Raw genomic sequence first — 17,737 nt, forward strand, 5'->3', positions numbered from 1 at the left:
CTGTGATGCTTGGTCAGTGGTTATATTTTCAATAAGAGATTTTTAATTTAGGTGCCATTGGCAAATTTCCATCAATTCAAATGCAGAACTTCACATTTTTCTTTTTCTTTTTTTTTTTGGGGGGGCGGGGGGGAAGGCAGGAAGGGAGGGAAGAAGGACGGTAGGGAGGAAGGAAGGGATGAAGGAAGGAAGGAAGGAAGGGAGGAAGCGGGGAGGGAAGGGAAGGAAGGAAATCAAGCAATGAGAGAGACATTGCCGACCTGGATATAGAGGTTTACAAGTTGATTTCTTTTTTTTTGAGAGAAGGAAAGAAAAAAAAAATAAATAAAGGCAAGGAAGAAAGAGGAAGAGAAAGAGGGAGAGTAAATGGAAATATTGCTTTATTTTGAAAAAATTGAGTATCAATAATGGCCAATCAATGTTTCATTTAAACTTATGGGTAGGTGTGATGTGGTATTGACAAGAATGTATATTTTGTGTATTTGAAGTGGAGAGCTCTATAAATATTTATTAAGTTTACTTGTTCCGGATCTGAGTTCGAGTCCTTGATATCCTTATTAATTTTCTGTCTCATTGAATCTAAGTCTCGTATCTGGGTGTTAGGATCGTTAGCTCTTATTGTTGCATTGATCCTTTTACCACTATATCTTTGTTGCTTTAAAATCTATTTTCTCCGATAAGAGAATTGCAACTCCTGCTTATTATTTATTTATTATTTATTTTTGCTCTCCATTTGGTTGGTAAATCTTTCTCCATCCCTTTGTTTTGAGTCTTTGTGTATCCTTGCATGTGAAACAGGTCTGGATGTAACATGCCATTGGGTTTTGGCTGTGTGTTTTGATTGGGGGATTTAGTCAATTTAAATTTAGGGTTACTGCCATTTGATGTTGACTGGCTGTTTTATCCATTTGTTGGTGTAAATTCTTCTTTATGTTGGTGCTCTTTACTTTTTGGTGTATTTTTAGAAAGGCTAATACTGGTTGTTTCTTTTTGTGTGTAATGCTTCTTTCAGAAGCTCTTGTAAAGCAGGCCTGGTGGTAATAAAATCTCTGAGTTCTTGCTTGTTCATAAAAGATTTTATTTTTCCTTCAGTTGTGAAGTTTAGTTTGGCTGGATATGAAATTCTGGGCTGAAGGTTCTGTTCTTTGAGGATGTTGAATATTGGCCCCCACTCTCTTCTGGCTTGTAGAGTTTCTGCTGAGAGATCTGCTGTAAGTCTGATAAGCTTGCCTTTGTGGGTAACATGACCTTTTTCTCTGGCTGCCCTTAGTATTTTCTCCTTCGTTTCAACCCTGGTGAATCTAACGATTATGTGCCTTGGGGTTGCTCTTCTTGAGGAATATCTTTGTGGTGTTCTCTGTATTACCTGGGGTTGAGTGTTGACCTGCTTTGCTAGTTTAGGAAAATTTTCCTGAATAATATCCTGAAGGGTATTTTCCAGCTTGGATTCATTCTCTCCGTGGCATTCAGGTACACCTATCAAACGTAAATTTGGTCTTTTCACATAGTCCCACATTTCTTGGAGACTTTGCTCATTCCTTTTTATCCTTTTTTCTCTAATCTTTTCTTCACGTTTTATTTCATTAAGTTGGACTTTGACCTCTGATATCCCTTCTTCTGCTTGAACAATTCGAGTGTTTAAACCTGTGCATACTTCTCGGAGTTCCTGTATTGTATTCTTTAGTTTCATTAATTCACTCATACTCCGCTCTAAGTTGTCTATTCTCAATAGGATTTCATCAAACCTTTTTTCAAAGTTCCTAGTTTCTTTACGTTGGGCTACAACATGGTCTTTTAACTCACCGAAGTTTCTTATTATCCATTCCTTGAAGAGTGATTCTGTCATTGGGATGCGCTCGTTCTCCATCAAGCCTTGTTCCATTGTTGATGTGGAACTGTGATCATCTTTAGAGGGAGAGGCGTTCTGATTTTGAGTATTCTCAGCTTTTTTACGCTGGTTTCTTCCAGTCATTGTAAATTTATCCTCCTGTCTCTTTGAAATTACCAACTTTCAGATTAGGTCTCTTGAGTGGACGTCCAGGTTGTTAGTTCCCAGGACCAGAGCAGCCGCGTTAAAACTGATGGTGCTTTTCTGCCCAGGATTCTCCTGTCGGGCTTCCTTCTTGTGTCGGTAGTAGGCGACTCTGCCTTCCTGGGGCTCCAAACCTCGGTCAGAAGGGAAACCGGTCCTGTTTACTCTGTGCCGAGCGCTCCCGCACCGAGGTGCCCTCACAGCCGCTGCCGGGCTCTGGTGTCCTGCTGGGGATCCGGCCGGTCCTCCGAACCTGTTTACTTTGCTCCGAGAGCTGCCGCGCCAAGGTGCCGGCGGAACCGCTGCACCGGCCCCTAGAGTCGCGCTGGCCACCCCTGTGTTTCCTCCACTGGGGGATCTCCTGCTCCGTAAGTGACCAGAATTTGTCTGAAAGTGTGGCGTCCTCTAGTTCTCCGCACCTTCCCTGAGAGCTGCAATCCCGGGATGTTAGCGATCGGCCATCTTGGATCGTTTCGCACATTTTTCAATGCATACATGAGTTTTTGTTGTTGTTGTTGAGGTATTAAGAATAGCATGAATTTATAAAATATTAAGTAATCATTGAATGTGAAATATGTCCCATTTTGCAACTTAATACACTTTTTATTAGGTTGGTGCAAAAGTAATGCATTTTTGCCAGTACTTTAATGGGAAAAACCACAGTTACTTTTGTACCAACCTGATAATGATAATAATAATTATTATTATGTTATTTTGTCTTTTTTTTTTGAGATGGAGTCCCAGGCTGGAGTGCAGTGGTGCGATCTTGGCTTACTGCAACCTCCACCTCCCAGGTTCAAGTGATTCTTCTACCTCAGCCTTTCAAGTAGTTGGGATTACAGACTCACGCCACTATGCCTGGCTAGTTTTTTTGTATTTTTAGTAGAGACAGGGTTTCACCATGTTGGCCAAGCTGGTCTTGAACTTCTGACTTCCAGAGATCTGCCCACCTCAGCCTTGCAAAGTGTTGAGATTACAGACATGAGCCACTGCGCCTGCCCTTAATAATGACAATTCTTATCAAACTGCTTACTCAGAATAAAATGAATGGGTAGTGGTAAAGAATATGCTATATTCTTCAGTGTTGTTATTTGTTCAATACTTTAAAAAATTACATAAATTTTTCATGTTCTGTACAACATTAAGTCAATATTATGAGTCTTTTTTTTTTTTTGGATTTATTTTATTTTTTTTTTAATTTTTTATTGGATTATAGGTTTTGTGGTACATGAGCAGAGCGTGCAAGACAGTTGCGTAGGTACACACATGGCAGTGTGCTTTCTTTTCTTCTCCCCTTCACCCACATTTGGCTTTTCTCCCCAGGCTATCCCTCCCCACCTCCCCCTCCCACTGGCCCTCCCCTTTTCCCCCCAATAGACCCCAGTGTTTAGTACTCCCCTTTCTGTGTCCATGTGTTCTCATTTTTCATCACCCACCTATGAGTGACAATATGCGGTGTTTCATTTTCTGTTCTTGTGTCAGTTTGCTGAGGATGATGTTCTCCAGATTCATCCATGTCCCTACAAATGACACAAACTCATCATTTCTGATTGCTGCATAATATTCCATGGTGTATATGTGCCACATTTTTCCAATCCAGTCTATTATCAATGGGCATTTGGGTTGATTCCAGGTCTTTGCTATTGTAAACAGTGCTGCAATGAACATTCGTGTACATGTGTCCTTATAGTAGAACGATTTATAGTCTTTTGGATATATACCCAGTAATGGGATTGCTGGGTCAAATGGAATTTCCATTTCTAAGGCCTTGAGGAATCGCCACACTGTCTTCCACAATGGTTGAACTAATTTACACTCCCACCAACAGTGTAAAAGTGTTCCTTTTTCTCCACATCCTCTCCAGCATCTGTTGTCTCCAGATTTTTTAATGATCGCCATTCTAACTGGCGTGAGATGGTATCTCAATGTGGTTTTGATTTGCATCTCTCTGATGACCAGTGACGATGAGCATTTTTTCATATGATTGTTGGCCTCATATATGTCTTCTTTCGTAAAGTGTCTGTTCATATCCTTTGCCCACTTTTGAATGGGCTTGTTTGTTTTTTTCCTGTAAATCTGTTTGAGTTCTTTGTAAATTCTGGATATCAGCCCTTTGTCAGATGGGTAAACTGCAAACATTTTTTCCCATTCTGTTGGTTGCCGATCCACTCTAGTGACTGTTTCTTTTGCCGTGCAGAAGCTGTGGAGTTTGATTAGGTCCCATTTGTCTATTTTGGCTTTTGTTGCCAATGCTTTTGGTGTTTTGTTCATGAAGTCCTTGCCTACTCCTATGTCCTGGATAGTTTTGCCTAGATTTTCTTCTAGGGTTTTTATGGTGCCAGGTCTTATGTTTAAGTCTTTAATCCATCTGGAGTTAATTTTAGTGTAAGGTGTCAGGAAGGGGTCCAGTTTCTGCTTTCTGCACATGGCTAGCCAGTTTTCCCAACACCATTTGTTAAACATGGAATCCTTTCCCCATTGCTTGTTTTTGTCAGGTTTATCAAAGATTGTATAGTTGTATGTATGTTGTGTTGCCTCTGGTGCCTCTGTTTTGTTCCATTGGTCTATATCTCTGTTTTGGTACCAGTACCATGCTGTTTTGATTACTGTAGCCTTGTAGTATAGTTTGAAATCCGGTAGTGTGATGCCCCCCGCTGTGTTCTTTTTGCTTAGAATTGACTTGGCTATGCGGGCTCTCTTTTGGTTCCATATGAAGTTCATGGTGGTTTTTTCCAGTTCTGTGAAGAAAGTCAATGGTAGCTTGATGGGGTTAGCGTTGATTCTGTAAATTACTTTGGGAAGTATAGCCATTTTCACGATATTAATTCTTCCTAACCATGAACATGGAATGTTTCTCCATCTGTTTGTGTCCTCTCTGATTTCGTTGAGCAGTGGTTTGTAGTTCTCCTTGAAGAGGTCTCTTACGTTCCTTGTGAGTTGTATTCCAAGGTATTTTATTCTTTTTGTAGCAATTGCGAATGGCAGTTCGCTCTTGATTTGGCTTTCTTTAAGTCTGTTATTGGTGTAGACGAATGCTTGTGATTTTTGCACATTGATTTTATATCCTGAGACTTTGCTGAAGTTGCTTATCAGTTTCAGGAGTTTTTGGGCTGAGGCAATGGGGTCTTCTAGGTATACTATCATGTCGTCTGCAAATAGAGACAATTTGGCTTCCACCTTTCCTATTTGAATACCCTTTATTTCTTTTTCTTGCCTGATTGCTCTGGCTAGAACTTCCAGTACTATATTGAATAGGAGTGGTGAAAGAGGGCATCCTTGTCTAGTGCCAGATTTCAAAGGGAATGCTTCCAGTTTTTGCCCATTCAGTATGATATTGGCTGTTGGTTTGTCATAAATAGCTTTTATTACTTTGAGATATGTTCCATCGATACCGAGTTTATTGAGGGTTTTTAGCATAAAGGGCTGTTGAATTTTGTCAAATGCCTTCTCTGCGTCAATTGAGATAATCATGTGGTTTTTGTTTTTGGTTCTGTTTATGTGGTGAATTACATTTATAGACTTGCGTATGTTGAAGCAGCCTTGCATCCCCGGGATGAATCCTACTTGATCATGGTGAATAAGTTTTTTGATTTGCTGTTCAATCGGCTTGCCAATATTTTATTGAAGATTTTTGCATCTATGTTCATCATGGATATTGGCCTGAAGTTTTCTTTTCTCGTTGGGTCTCTGCCGGGTTTTGGTATCAGAATGATGTTGGTCTCGTAAAATGATTTGGGAAGGATTCCCTCTTTTTGGATTGTTTGAAATAGTTTTAGAAGAAATGGTGCCAGCTCTTCCTTGTGTGTCTGGTAGAATTCGGCTGTGAACCCGTCTGGACCTGGGCTTTTTTTGTGTGGTAGGCTCTTAATTGCTGCCTCGACTTCAGACCTTGTTATTGGTCTATTCATAGTTTCATCTTCCTCCTGGTTTAGGCTTGGGAGGACACAGGAATCCAGGAATTTGTCCATTTTTTCCAGGTTTACTGGTTTATGCGCATAGAGTTGTTTGTAATATTCTCTGATGATGGTTTGAATTTCTGTGGAATCTGTGGTGATTTCCCCTTTATTATTTTTTATTGCATCTATTTGGTTGTTCTCTCTTTTATTTTTAATCAATCTGGCTAGTGGTCTGTCTATTTTGTTGATCTTTTCAAAAAACCAGCTCTTGGATTTATTGATTTTTTGAAGGGTTTTTCGTGTCTCAATCTCCTTCAGCTCAGCTCTGATCTTAGTTATTTCTTGTCTTCTGCTGGGTTTTGAGTTTTTTTGGTCTTGGTCCTCTAGCTCTTTCAATTTTGACGATAGGGTGTCAATTTTGGATCTCTCCATTCTCCTCATATGGGCACTTATTGCTATATACTTATACTTTCCTCTAGAGACTGCTTTAAATGTGTCCCAGAGGTTCTGGCACATTGTGTCTTCGTTCTCATTGGTTTCGAAGAACTTCTTTATTTCTGCCTTCATTTCGTTGTTTACCCAGTCAACATTCAAGAGCCAGTTGTTCAGTTTCCATGAAGCTGTGCGGTTCTGGGTCTGTTTCTGAATTCTGAGTTCTAACTTGATTGCACTATGGTCTGAGAGGCTGTTTGGTATGATTTCAGTTGTTTGCATTTGTTGAGCAGTGCTTTACTTCCAATTATGTGGTCAATTTTAGAGTAGGTGTGATGTGGTGCTGAGAAGAATGTGTATTCTGTGGATTTGGGGTGGAGAGTTCTGTAAATGTCTATCAGGTTTGCTTGCTCCAGGTCTGAGTTCAAGCCCTGGATATCCTTGTTGATTTTGTGTCTGGTAGATCTGTCTAGTATTGACAGTGGAGTGTTAAAGTCTCCCACTATTATTGTGTGGGAGTCTAAGTCCTTTTGTAAGTCCTTAAGAACTTGCCTTATGTATCTGGGTGCTCCTGCATTGGGTCCATATATGTTTAGGATCGTTAGCTCTTCTTGTTGTATCGATCCTTTTACCATTATGTAATGGCCTTCTTTGTCTCTTTTGATCTTTGTTGCTTTAAAGTCTATTTTATCGGAGATGAGAATTGCAACTCCTGCTTTTTTTTGCTTTCCATTTGCTTGGTAAATCTTCCTCCATCCCTTTATTTTGAGCCTTTGTGTATCCTTGCATGTGAGATGGGTTTTCTGGATACAGCACACTGATGGGTTTTGGCTTTTTATCCAATTTGCCAGTCTGTGTCTTTTGATTGGTGCATTTAGTCCATTTACATTTAGGGTTAATATTATGTGTGAATTTGATACTGCCATTTTGATGCTAAGTGGCTGTTTTGCCTGTTAGTTGTTGTAGATTCTTCATTATGTTGATGCTCTTTAGCATTCAGTGTGATTTTGGAATGGCTGGTACTGGTTGATCCTTTCTATGTGTAGTGCCTCTTGTAAAGCAGGCCTGGTGGTGACAAAATCTCTGAGTACTTGCTTATTCGCAAAGGATTTTATTTTTCCTTCACTTCTGAAGCTCAGTTTGGCTGGATATGAAATTCTGGGTTGAAAGTTCTTTTCTTTAAGAATGTTGAATATTAGCCCCCACTCTCTTCTGGCTTGTAGTGTTTCTGCCGAGAGATCTGCTGTGAGTCTGATGGGCTTCCCTTTGTGGGTGACCCGACCTTTCTCTCTGGCTGCCCTTAGTATTCTCTCCTTTATTTCAACCCTATTGAATCTGACGATTATGTGCCTTGGGGTTGCTCTTCTTGCAGAATATCTTTGTGGTGTTCTCTGTATTTCCTGCAATTGAGTGTTGGCCTGTCTTGCTAGGTGGGGGAAATTTTCCTGGATGATGTCCTGAAGAGTATTTTCCAGCTTGGAATCATTCTCTTCGTCCCCTTCTGGTACACCTATCAAACGTAGGTTAGGTCTTTTCACATAGTCCCACATTTCTTGGAGACTTTGTTCATTCCTTTTTGCATTTTTTTCTCTAATCTTGGTTTCTTGTTTTATTTCATTGAGTTGGTCTTCGACTTCAGATATTCTTTCTTCTGCTTGGTCAATTCGGCTATTGAAACTTGTGCATGCTTCGCGAAGTTCTCGTATTGTGTTTCTCAGCTCCTTTAATTCATTCATATTCCTCTCTAAGGTATCCATTCTTGTTATCATTTCCTCAAATCTTTTTTCAAATCTTTTCTCAAGGTTCTTAGTTTCTTTGCATTGATTTAATACATGATCTTTTAGCTCACCAAAGTTTCTCATTATCCATCTTCTGAAGTCTAATTCCGTCATTTCGTCACAGTCATTCTCCGTCCAGCTTTGTTCCCTTGCTGGTGAGGAGTTTTGGTTCTTTCTAGGAGGCGAGGTGTTCTGGTTTCGGGTGTTTTCCTCCTTTTTGCGCTGGTTTCTTCCCATCTTTGCGGATTTGTCCGCTGGTCGTCTGCGTAGTTGCTGACTTTTCGATTGGGTCTCTGAGTGGACACCCTGAATGTTGATGATGAAGTATTTCTGTTGCTTGGTTTTCCTTCTACCAGTCTAGCCCCTTCGCTGTACAAGTGCTGAGGTCCGCTCCAGACCCTGCTTGTCTGGGGTGCACCTCTAGCAGCTGTGGCACAGCGAGGGATGCTACCAGTTTCTTTTTCTGCTATCTTTGTCCCAGGATGGTGCCTGCCTAATGTCAGTCTTTTGGATATAGAGGGGTCAGGGAGCTGCTTGAGGAGACAGTTTGTACTTTATAGGGGTTTAATTGCTGAGCTGTGAGCTGTGTTGTTCATTCAGGGCTGTTAGGCTGCTATGTTTGATTCTGCTGCAACAGACCTCATTAAAAAAACCCTTTTTTTTCTCAAATGCTCTGTGTTGAGGGGTTTGGGCTTTATTTTTGGATGTCCGTTGAGGTCCTGCCCAGCTAGGATGCAGACTAGCCACTGTTTGCCTGCCGAGGCTCCGCCCTGCTGTTGTGAGGCTCGCCCTGGCTCTGCTGTTCTGCTGTTCTCCGCCACGCCCTGCGGCGGAGTCTCTCTGTTGTAGCGGGTTGCCTCGGCAACGGCAGGCTGCGTCAGCAGTGGGCGTGTATCTCAGTAGGGACGGGTTGCCTCGGCAGAGGCTGGCTGCGTCAGCAGTGGGCGTGTATCTCAGTAGGGACGGGTTGCCTCGGCAACGGCTGGCTGCGTCAGCAATGGGCGTGTATCTCAGTTGGGGCGGGTTGCCTCGGTAATGGTGGCCGCCCCTCCCCCTCAGAGCGTCTCGGGCCGTCTGCACGGGGCTTGTTTGAAATCGCGGTTTTGTTCGTCCCACTGGGCCAATCCTAACGCTCTGTTCCTGCAATCCCCTGGGCTGGCCCACTGTCCAAGTCTAGCTCAGTCTCAAGTCCAGCCCTCTCACGTCTCCAGTTGCCGGTTCAACGGGGCACCCGGACAAGTGTGCCCTGTGGGGAGCGCTGGGTAGGGCCGGCCGCCGCCACCCCGGCTGCCGGCTTCGCCAGGCGGAGTATCTGCCTGGCGTCCCGCGTCTCCTCTTCACTTGGGAATTTCCCCGTTCCGTGAGCAACAAAGATCAGTCTGGAAATGCAGCTCAGACTCACCTCTCCGCCGACACAACGAGAACTCCAATCCTGGGTTGTTCTCACAGCGCCATCTTGAGTTATTATGAGTCTTAAGTATATAAAATGGTTGCTTGTTCCATTGTTCATGTTTTGAATACAAATTATATTTTGTGTGATTTCATTAAGAATGTGATGAGAATTTTATGGCCTACCATGTGGTCTACTTCTAAAATATTCCAGCTTCAATTGAAAAGGATTTGCGTTCTTTAGTTGTTAGGTGTTTGCTTTTGATTGCTTGTATTTCTCAGTCAAATGCAGGAAGTGGAGATTAAGAAAAGGGCTGGCAGTTTTGGAGATCAAGGAGCAGAAAGTATGAGACAGTTGTTTTGGATAGTGATAGAGTAAATGGACTAATGAAATATAAAATGATAGGTGAGCCAGTAGTAAGGACCTATTTGAGTATGACTCTAAAGAGGGACCAATCTGAATGCACTTATGTTTTCATCAGTGATTTTTATATGTGTAGGTAGAAGCTTTGAGTAGACAAAGATTAATTGAACTCTTTTAGAGTTTCTTTGTTATTTTTGGTGTTTGGACCCTTTGCTTTGATTTGTGTTGGTACAGTATTAAAAAATTAAATGTTGTCTCCTCTCTGCAGATCTTTTTAATAGGAACCCAGGCATCTTTAACACCAATACAATTTCTTCTATTGTTTTTCTTCTCTGTGTTTTCCTTCTTCCTCCATCTAGAGCTTCTCTTTAGAATTGTACTCCCTGGATTGATCCTCATATTTTTTACCTTTTTGCTCATCATATTTTTTTTCTTTCTGTCTTTGTCTCTTTCACTTTCTCAGTCTTGGAATTGGGAGATTGTCTTGACTGTCTTCCAAATTACTAATTTGGTCATATTATTCAACTCTTTCACTGAGTTGTCCTCATTTTTTCTTTAGTGTATAGAGAATTTATTATGCACAACCACTTGCAAACTTTAACAGGTATGATTAGAGCAGCATTTTCTGTAACAGCAACACATAAGTTGGAACCACACAAATCTTATGATAACTGGAATGAATGGGCAAAGTGGGTGGCTCGATGCTCAGAACTGAGCAGGTGTAAAACACCTGGGGGAAAAGGAAAGAGACAACGGTCCATTTATTTATTTTCTGTAGGAAGTACAAAAGAGCCAAAATGAATAAAAATACTGCTATATGATAAAGAATAAAGCTATAAAGAATAGCCACAAAATTGTGTATAGTGGGGACATCTGAGACAGAATGAAAACAAAGTCAGGGCAGAGCAGCACAGGAAGACTATGAAATGCCAGGCTCTCTTCATTACTAGTCATGATTTTTTAAAATTTTGTAAATTCTCTGCTCCTTTTTCGTAATCTAGTGATACTTTATTTTTTCAAAATATTCTTAAATCTCTCCAAGAATAACAAAAAGATTTTAAATGAGGTTCTCTTCCGTGCATTATCTGTTTCTTCTGGGGTCGGTTGTTTTCTGGTCCATTTTGGTCCTACTCTTTTGTGCCTACCACCCCTGCCCCATCCCAACTGTATAACACTCTTTGATAATCGTTGCATATTTATGCTTTATTAATGTGTGTGCAGACAGCTGTTTTTATGCTTGTTGATGTCTTCTTCTGTGTTTTTTTTTTCTTAAGTTAAATAATTTTTTTAAGAGTCACAGTCTTGCTCTGTTGCTCAGGCAGGAGTGCAGTGGCTGGCACCTAGCTCATTGTAGGCTCAAACTTGTGGGCTCAAGCCGTCTTCCCACCTCAGCCTCCCTAGTTGCTAATATTACAGGTGCACACTACAGGCTGGCTAATTTTTAGATTTTTTTTTTTTTTTTGTAGAGATAGGATCTCACTCTATTGCCAGGGCTAGTCTTGAACTCCAGGCTCCAGCGATCCTCTTGCCTTAGACTTCCAAACTGCTGGGATTGCAGGGATGAGCCACTGCACCTAGCCTATGTATGTTTTAAGTAGTATCTATTTCCTCTATTCTGTCATTCTAATCCTATCTACTTTTGATCTTCCTGGAATTACTTTAAATTTCTGATTTGCTGATAGCACCTTTTCTTATTTCTTAGAGCTTTCATGAATTGGTTTATATAAACTTTTAATTTTATTCCTCTTAGCTATTGTTGTTACTGTTTTACTTTTATATCTATTTTAAACCCTACCATGCACTTTATACACTGTTATTATTCATGCTTTGAACAATTGTCAGTTGATTAGTTGTCTTTTTTTTTTGAGACAGAGTCTTGTTCTGTTGTGCAACTGAGTGCAGTGGCGTGACCTATGGTGCGACCTCTTGCAACCTCTGCCTCCCAGGTTCAAGCGATTCTCCTGCCTCAGCCTGCCTAGTAGCTGGGATTACAGGTACATGCCACCACGCCCAGCTAATTTTTATATTTTTAATATAGATAGGGTTTGTGCCATGTTGGCCAGGCTGGTCTCGAACTCCTTCCCTCAATTGATCCGCCCACCTCAGCCTCCCAAAGTGCTGGGATTACAGGCATGAGCCACTGTGTCTGGCTGTCAGTTCCCTTTTAATACATTTAAGAAACAGAAGAATAACAATATAATTAGTCACATATTTACTATTTTTGAGTTCTTCATTCCTTTCTGTAAATCTGAGTTTACATGTAATATTTCCTTTAATCCAAATTATTTTCTTTATCAGTTCTTATAGTGTGAGTTTGTTGGTAATGTATTCTGTCAGCATCCATTTATCTGAAAATATATTTGTTTTGCCTTGAATTTTGAAAATTCTTATTTTTTATGATAGATACAACAGTTCAGTGGTATCAAAATTATTTTTCAGGATTGTACAATTCTAGGTTGACAGCTTTCACCCTCTCCCTACTAGTACTTTGTCTTCTGGCCTCCATTGCTTCTGAAGAGATGTCAGTTTTGTTTCTTATCTTGGTTCTCCAGAATGTATGTGACTCCTTTTAAGATTTTCTTTGTTTTTTTTTTTTTTTAGCAGTTTGGCTATAATGTGACTTAAGTATGGGAAGTCAGATGAATTTTTTGGATTGGTGGTTTGATTTTTTTTAAACAAACTTGGAAAACATTTACCCAGTATTTTTTCAAATATTTCTTCTGTTCCACCTATATGTATCAGATTTTGTTGCTGCTGTTGTTCAGTGGTGTGATCGTGGCTTTCTGCAGCCTCAAACTCCTGAGGGCAAGTAATTCTCCCACCTCAGCCTCCCAAGTAGCTGGGACTACAGGCATGCAGCACCATGGCCAGCTAATTAAAAATTTCTTTTCTTTTCTTTCTTTTTTTTTTGGTAGAGTTGGAGTCCTCCTATGTTGTCAGGGCTGGTTTTGAATTCCTGGATTCAAGCAATACTCCTGCCTTGGCCTCCCAAAATGTTGGGATTATAAGCATGAGCCACAGCTCCTGGCCTAGATTTCTTGATATTGTAGTTTACATATGGCTTCTTTATCTTCATGCATTATATTAATTTTTAATGTAAATTCTATTACATGTGTATGATAGTAAACAAAGTCTTTAAAATAATCCAACATTTGGGTCTGCTGTGAGTCCATTTCTATTATAAATATTTTTCTTTTAACTCTCCCATTTCTCTTTTCATGTTTAGTAAGTTTCACTGACTGCTATACATTGTGGGTGATATAGTGTAGAAACTCCAGATGGTATGGATTTCAATCTTCCTCTGAAGTATTGAATTTTGTTCTAGCAGGCAGTTAAATTACTGGCACATCACCTTGATCCTGTGGAGGCTTGGTTTTAGGCTTTGTTGGGACAGGTCTGTTTCAGTTTTGCCATTAGTTCTGGCAAGTGGCTCTTATTTTTCAAGTGTGCCTTTTCTAGAGTTTCAGTGGAAAGCCTGAGATATTTACCAATTCTCTCTAACACCAAACCCTGACTCTCCAGGACCAGATAGCTGTTGAAATCTCTTCCCAGTTCTTTCAGATTTCTAGCTGTTGCCTCTCCCTGGGCTTGGATTTTCATTCTATGAATGGGAATTCAGGAGTCAGCCCCAGCTGACTCCCAGTTTCTTGAGATTTCTGTCCTCAAGTTTTAGCTCTTCTAGTAGCTCCAGACTTCATTCTCTGATACTTTCACCCAATAAGACTGCAGCTTTTTATAAGAGCTCTGTCCCCTGCCTGTACACAACAGACTGTGTAGTTGTCTCAGGAAGGAAGAAGGGTAAGTGTGGGCCTCATTCAGTGTATTCTCCTTCTTACAAGAGTCATAATCACCCCTACCTAGTTTGTATCTGCTTTTGTTTCCTTGACAATGTCTTCAAATGGTGTTTTTATAAATACATATTTTTAAAAAGTTTATAATTGTTGTCAGCAGGAAAATTAGTGTAGTATAAGCTGCTCTCTCATTACTGAAAACCTCTATGTTAAAAATTACTTTAAAATATTATTGTTTATCATTTCCTTGGTGTTTAGGGCAGAAGGGAAATGCACAGGATTTTTTTGAACTTCTCATTAAGGGAGGCAACCCAGCCTTGGTCTGGAGATCCTGAAATTATATTGTATGTATAACAAAATAATTATTTTGTTATTTTTATGAGCATAGCATTAATAAATTAAATATTTAGTAAGATTTGTATCTCAGGACTTTTCTACCTGCTGAGAGTAGGTTGTTTGACAAGGCAGATAAGGTTCTTTTTTGAGTTATAAGTTATCGAAGCCTGTAATTTAGTAGTGGAAGGAGCACATAGCAAGAGTTGTATGATGAGGTTGGAAAGGCAGACAGCAAACAAATAATGTAGGACTCATGGAATTTTAGTCTAAACAATCTTAAACATATGAGGGTGGCTCCTGTGTGGAGATTATGTAATTGGGAGGCAAAGCAGACTTAGGGAAAATAGGTAGACATTGCAATAGTTCAAGAGTGAAATAATAGCTGCTTACCGTATGATGGTAGTTGTGGAGAAAAAAGCCAGTGGATTTGAAATATAGTTTGGAAGTAAAACTATATCAGTACATATTGATGGATTGGATATGGGGTGAAAGAAAGAGAAGAATAAAGGTTGACTAAATTCTTTATAATCACAAAGTATGAAAGCTTCTGTTCATGTTTTCTTTCTTGCTCAGTAAGAAAACAATTCAAAGCACTTTTCCCCCAATAACTTCTATCTTCTTCTTTTGTGATAAAAGTACATTTTAAAACGAGTGGTCTTTAGAGTGTAATATAAAATTCTTTTACATTTCACCTCACCATATTTAGGTTTACCAAAGTAGCATATGAATAATTGTAGGAAAAACATATATCTACTTGGACTATGAAAATTTGGTATACTAAACAAAGTAAATCAAAATGGCTAAATCACTTGGATATTAAATGTATTTCAAATGTATTTTATATTCTTGGCTGCTGCTTTAGACCACTCCACTGCCTTTTGGGACATTTCTCTGGAAAAGTTGAGAAGCATTGACCTATCTGAACCTGTCAATCCAGCCAAACTTGTCTCTACTTTGTTCCAGGAACATGTTGTGTACATTCCTTTTTCTATGTTTTTCATGCTTTTCGCCCTGCCAGTAATGCCCTGTTTTTCATTACTTGTCAAAATTATATTTTTCTTTTAAGATCCAGCCTATGTTTTTATTGTTGTGTGAAACTTCTAAAACTTTCTTTGTTTTTAGTAATGATGATAATTTTATTCTTTTCACTTTGTAGCACTTAATTTTTAAAATTTATTTTGTACTTAGATGATGGTATAATTTAGTATCAATCATAGATTTTTTAAGAGTTGGGACGAATGGCTGAGATTTAATTAGTTATGTTATACAAGTGAAAAAGCTGAGATTGATTTGTCATGTAACTAGTTTGTAATAAGAAAGGATGAAAACTTATTTTTGGGTCTCTTGGCTCCCAGTTTAGTAATTTTTCTAATCTGCATTACTTCTTGATGTATATTTATTGATCTGAAAAATTATATCTCTTAGAATTATTAGTACATGACTAAAGTTTGAAAATATTGACTTTTAAAATGTGATATTTAAAGTACTGGTTTTCCAGTGTTCGTGTACAGATGGGTTAAATTTATTATAAATTTTATTTACTCTTTTTTTTTTTTTTGGTAGAGACACGTTCTCACTATGTTGCCCAGGCTGGACTTGAACTCCTGGTCTCAAGTGATGCTCTCAACTTGGCTTCCCAGAGTGCTGGGATTACAGGTGTGAGCCACTGTACCCAGCCTCTTATGTACTCTTTATTCAACTGATTTATTAATCAACACATGCTAAGGAAACTTAATTATAGCTTTTATTTACTCTTCATTTATTCAGCAACTTTCATGTGTCAGAGAGTATCCTAGGCACTGAGTGCAGTAGTAAATAATATATCAAGGTTCTTACCTTCTGGAAACTTTCATTCTGGTGGTACAAAATGTTGAGCAAAATCATAATCTACTCTATGGTGGGAAAATATCTGAACAGCTGTATACACTTGGGTAGTCAGAGCAGGGATTGATGGAGAAGGAGCATGAAAGAACTTTCTGAGATGCTGATAGTTTCTTAGGGCTTTGGGTTACATAGGTATATGCAATGTCCAAATTTATTGACTGGTACCCTTAAGATTTGTGCATTTGATTATATTTAGGAGGGAAAAATCCTGTAAAAATTAGAATAGATGTAACTTATATGGGATTTATAAAGAATAATATGTTAAACACCCATGAAACTACCACCCACCCCAGGAACTAGAACATGGCCAGCAATTTGCACCTATATATGTGTTTCTCCCGAGCAGTCCTCCCATCTGTCTCACAGAAGAAACCCCTGTATTATATTTTGGGATTAACATTTCCTTGATTTTTGATTTTTTTTGTGTGTGTGTGGGAGATTTATTTAACACATGTATATGCCTAAACAATGTACGATTCAGTTTTGATTGTTTTTGAAATTTAGAAAAGTGGTATTTTATAGCTTATAGTTTTTTATAACTTACAGCTTTTAAAAATTGTATTTTTAAGATTTATCCATGTTGCATAAAGGTATAGTTCATTTATTTTAGCAACTGAGAAACATACTCTGTAGTATAAATGCACCGAGGTATTTACCTATTTTCCTGATCGTTTGGGTTGCTTGCAGTTTTTGCCTTTGGAAGCTGAGGCGCAATGAATATTCTTCTAATGTGTCTCTTGGTGTAAATATTCATGAGGTTTGTAACTGAATGTAGAATTGTAGCAGTTCTCAGAATATGGTCTCTAGAGGATGCCTAGGTATCCCACAACCTATTCAAGGGGTTAATGAAATTAAAATGATTTTCATAATAATGCCAAGATGTTAAATGTCTTTTTCATTGAGTTGACATATGCACAAATGGTACAAAAGTAATAGTGAGTGAAACTGCTGGCATCATAACACAAATCAAAGCAGTAATGCCAGCTATAGTTGTGATCATTATATTCTTTTTTTTTTGAGACAAGGTCTCACTTTGTTACTCAGGCTGGAGTGCAGTGGCATGAGCACAATCACTGCTCGCTTCAGCCTCAACTTCCTGGACTCAAGTGATCCCGTTGTTTTCTTTCTCATGATGTACTTCCAGGGGGAAAAAAAAAGCCAACTCGAGTCACTTAATGTTTTGATTGTTTTTTGTAGAAAAGCATCAATGCATTTTCTAAATGATTTAATTTATTTAAATTCAGGAAACATTTATTGAATGCCTATGGAATTCTGGGGTATGTGTGTATGTTTAAGGCAGTGTGATTTCCAGTTAATATCCTTTCTGTTCTAAAACACATGATTGTGTCATATTAAAATATAAAAAGAGAAAAAAGATATCCTGAATAAAAATAGATCAAGCTGTATATAAATATAGATTGTAAGTACAAAATACTGAGTAGGGTTAAAGCCTATGCTTGCTGGGTTCCCTGTATAGAAATAGGAATTGGAGACAGGAGTTTTACTCTTGTGGTACAACATGGACTAGAGGCAGGTCAAGGATGTTACTTTTACTGTCAGCCATCACTTCCCTCCAAATAGGCTATTGGAAGGGGAACCTCCTGTTAAATGCTGCCTATTGCTGTAGCTTTGGATAAGTTGCAAGCTTAGGAAGATAAGATGACATGATTTCAGAACTCTAAGATGGAGTGAAATATCTCCTGCTTTGTAACTGACTGGATCTGCATTATATCAGATACCTCCTCAAGGCAGGAATTTTAACCTGCTGTTATAAGACCTGGTTCTATATATGGATAGCACAGGTAGGCTAAGTTGTGGCAACCACAAATTGTTAG

General features: G+C 39.1%; 1 protein-coding gene across 5 annotated transcripts in view; it reads left to right on the forward strand.

Annotated features, from left to right (window-relative positions):
- Nucleotides 1-17,737, forward strand: part of JAK2 (Janus kinase 2) — a 122,950-nt gene that overhangs the window by 21,025 nt on the left and 84,188 nt on the right. For 2 of the 5 annotated variants that reach the window (XM_054255936.2, XM_078349413.1), the window contains exon 3: nt 11,764-11,885. The exons of the other annotated variants lie outside the window; for them this stretch is intronic. The gene's annotated coding sequence lies outside the window, so the exon portion shown is untranslated. The remainder of the gene's footprint in view (nt 1-11,763; nt 11,886-17,737) is intronic. 5 annotated transcript variants of the gene reach the window in all.

This window comes from Callithrix jacchus, chromosome 1, assembly GCF_049354715.1.
Source record: "Callithrix jacchus isolate 240 chromosome 1, calJac240_pri, whole genome shotgun sequence".
Taxonomy (NCBI): Eukaryota; Metazoa; Chordata; class Mammalia; order Primates; family Cebidae; genus Callithrix; species Callithrix jacchus.